This window comes from Vulpes lagopus, chromosome 8 (assembly GCF_018345385.1).
Source record: "Vulpes lagopus strain Blue_001 chromosome 8, ASM1834538v1, whole genome shotgun sequence".
Lineage (NCBI taxonomy): Eukaryota > Metazoa > Chordata > Mammalia > Carnivora > Canidae > Vulpes > Vulpes lagopus.
In genome coordinates, this window is record NC_054831.1 from 38,435,011 (window position 1) to 38,438,527 (window position 3,517).

At 33.4% G+C, this 3,517-nt stretch overlaps 1 pseudogene; it reads left to right on the forward strand.

Moving 5' to 3' along the window:
• Positions 1-2,028: 2,028 nt before the first annotated feature.
• On the forward strand, positions 2,029-2,120 carry LOC121498341 (annotated as a pseudogene).
• Positions 2,121-3,517: the final 1,397 nt, after the last annotated feature.

The following is a 3,517-nucleotide window of genomic DNA, read 5'->3' on the forward strand; positions in this document are numbered from 1 at the left end:
GTATTGGCTATACCACATCTTCTTTATCCATTCATCTGTGGATGAACTCTTAGGTTGCTTCCATATCTTGGCTATTGTAAATAATGCTGCAATGAATATTAGGGTGTGTATATCTTTTCCAATTAATATTTTCATTTTGCTTGGGTAGATACCCAGTAGTGGAATTACTGGATTATATGGGATTTCTATTTTTAATTTTTTGAGGAAACTCCATACTGTTTTCCATAGTGGCTGCACCAGTTGGCATTCCCACGAACAGTGCATGAGGGTTCCCTTTCCTCCACATCCTCACCAACACTTGTTATTTCTTTTTTTTTTCCTTAAAAAATTTTTTTTTTATTCTAGCCATTCTGACAGGTATAAGGCAATATCTCACTGTGGTTTTGACTTGCATTTCCCTGATGATGAGTGACGTTGTGCATCTGTCTTTTCATGTGTTTGCCATCTGTATGTCTTCTTTGGAAAAATGCCTATTCAGGTCCTTTGCCCATTTTAAATTGGATTATTTTATTTTGGTGTTGAGTTGTATGTGTTCTTTTCATATATTTTGGTTATTAACCCTTTATTGGATATGTCATTTGTGAACATCTTCTCCCATTCAGTAGGTTGCCTTTTCATTTTGCTGATGGTTTCTTTCACTGTGCAAGAACTTTTTTTTTTTTCTTTGGTATAATCCCAAATAGTTTATTCTTACTTTTATTTTCCTTACTTTTCCATTTTCTTAAGGTTAATTTTTGAGGCTTCTTTTTTTTTTTTTTTTTTTTTTGAGAGAGAGAGAGAGAGGCAGAGGGAGAGGAGAGAATCTTAAGCAGGCTCCATGCCCAATGTTGAGCCCAACGTGGGGTTCGATCTCCAGACCCTGAGATCATAACCTGAGCTGAAATCAATAGTTGGACACAACCGTGTGAGCCACCCAGCTGCCCTGAGGTGCAAATTTTTTTAAATGTAAAATCTGCCAAAATTTTCTTTATGGTTTTTCTCTATATACTTATGAAAACTTTCCGAAACCTGAGAGATCTGATTTTTCTTTCCTTTCAGAGAGAGAGAGAGCATGAAATGATATGTAAGAGTAAGCATTAACTGTCAGAAGACCTCCATCCTAGTCACTGGTATGTCACATAATAACGAATAGTCAAAATATTACATCAGTTATTTTTTAAGAGAGTTAACATCTTTAACTCTAATTTTGTATTTGTTTATTTTTCCCTTTTGTACTTCCAACTTTTATTTCATGTGTTTTGGAGTTCTTTGGTAGATGTATACACACTTAGGAACATTATGTATTTTATCATTATAAAATGTTATTTAAGTAATTCTTGTTTTGAAGTCTACTTTATTTAATATGAAGATAGTCATTCCAGTTCTTTTATGACTAGACTTTACATCAATATCTTTCCCCATCCCTTTACTTTTTAATTATATGTATTTTTATACTTAAAGTACATTCTTCTAGACAATACAGTTCTCCAATATCATAATTTCTGCCTTCTAGTTGGAACATTTAGTCTATTTATACTTAACGTTTACTTGGAATGTTATTCTATCTTTTAATGTAATTGTTGCTATAATTGACTTCATGTCCATTGTCTTGCTATTCATTTTTATTTATCCCGTCTTTCTTTTTTCTCTTTCCTGCTTTTACATTAATCAAGCATTTTTAGGTCTTCCATTTTACATCCTCTGTTGGCTTTCTAACTATGCCTCTTTGTTTTTCTAACTATGCCTTTTTATTTTTGCTCTTGGTCCTAGAACCTAGGGATACCATATACATTCTTAACCTATCAGTTTACTTTAAGTTAATATCATGAGAACCTTAGAGCAGTGCACACTTACATTTATCCCTTTCCTGACTTTTGTGCTATTGCCTTTGGCCTGAAGAACTTCTTTTAATTTTTCTTACATTGCAGGACTGTGTATGCATTTTTATTTGTTTTCTTGTTGTTGTTGCCTTCATTTTTCTAGAAGTACATTTATTTCACCTTCATTTTTAAAAGGAAAAAAATGTTGTAAAGAATTCTAGATTGTGTGCCTGCTTTGGCAACAGAATATACTAAAATTGGAGATTAGCACAGCCTCTGCACCAGGATGACATGCAAATTGGTGAAGCATTCCACATTAAAACAAAAAAAAAATTCTAAGTTGACATTTTTTTTTCTTTTCTCTCGCACAGGTTGGCTTTGTTTCTCATGAGAAACCAGCAGTTTCTATTATCACTTTTCCTGTATGTATGGGGTCTTCTTTCTTTGGATGCAGTTAAGAATTTCTTTTTCATTTGTAGTAGCTTGGTGATGATATGCCTAAGTGTAGTTTTCTGTGTGCTTATCCTCTTTGAGATTTATTGAATTTTGTGTATCTGTGGGCTGATAGTTTTCCTTAAATTTTGGGGGGAAAAGTGATTATTTCTTTCATTGCATTTTTTTTTTACCCTAGTGTCTTTCTTTTCTTCTGGTTGTACTCCAGTTACACATTTGAGAGACTGTTTAATATTGTTTCACTGAGATTGTTTATGTTTTTAATGTTTTTCACTTTATGTTCTTCAGTTTTGTTAGTGACATGTCTTCATGTTCATTGATTTTTTTCCTTCCACAGTGTTACAACTGCTATTATAGTCACCGTTTGGTGACTTTTTCATTTCAAATATTATACTTTTCAGTTCTAGAATCTTCATTTTTTTTAAAGTAGGCTCCATGGCCAGCATGGAGCCCAACACAGGGCTTGAAATCACAATGCTGAGATAGAGACCTGAGCTGAGATCAAGAGTTGGATATTTAACTGACTGAGCCGCCCAGGTGCCCCTCTTCATATGTTTTTTTAAAAAAATTTTTCCACTTTTCCTGCTTACTCCTTATCTCTTCACTCATTATGTACCTCTTTTTCTTTGCTTATGATAGCTGTTTTAAAGTTCTCCTTTGCTAATTCCAACATCTGTGTCATTTCTGATTATGCTTATATTGACTTCTTTTTTTTCTGATTACATGTTGTATTTTCTACTTTGCATGATTATTTTTGAGATTGTGCTGGGTATTGTAGATGTAACATTGTTGAAAGTCTGGATTTATTTTCTTTCTTTAAAGAGTGCTGCGTTTTGTTCAGTTAGACAATTAATTTATGAGCAGATCATCTTGATCTTTTCGAGGCTTGGTTTGGGGCTTTATACAGTAGCTCTTACTCTTGGCTTAATATAGTTCATTTCCTTTTTTGGTTACAGCTGAATGTTTTCAGTGTTTAATGAGGTCTCTTCATTTTGAGGGACCAAATCTATAATGTCTTTCTCCACGGTGTGACCTCCAGAATCTCTATTCAACTCACATCTCTTTATGTTTTTTTCATGTTTTCTCTAAGTAACACTGATTGGATTTTAAAAACATAGAAAATGTAGAATTAATTGGGAAATAACATATAAGCTTAAGCACAGAGATGTAGTAAAGTTCACATGTCCCATGTATCCCTGAGTGTCTAAGGTTTCAAGCTTGTTTCTGATCCTTGATGGCTCTTTTCTTGTTCCTTAGTTATCTCC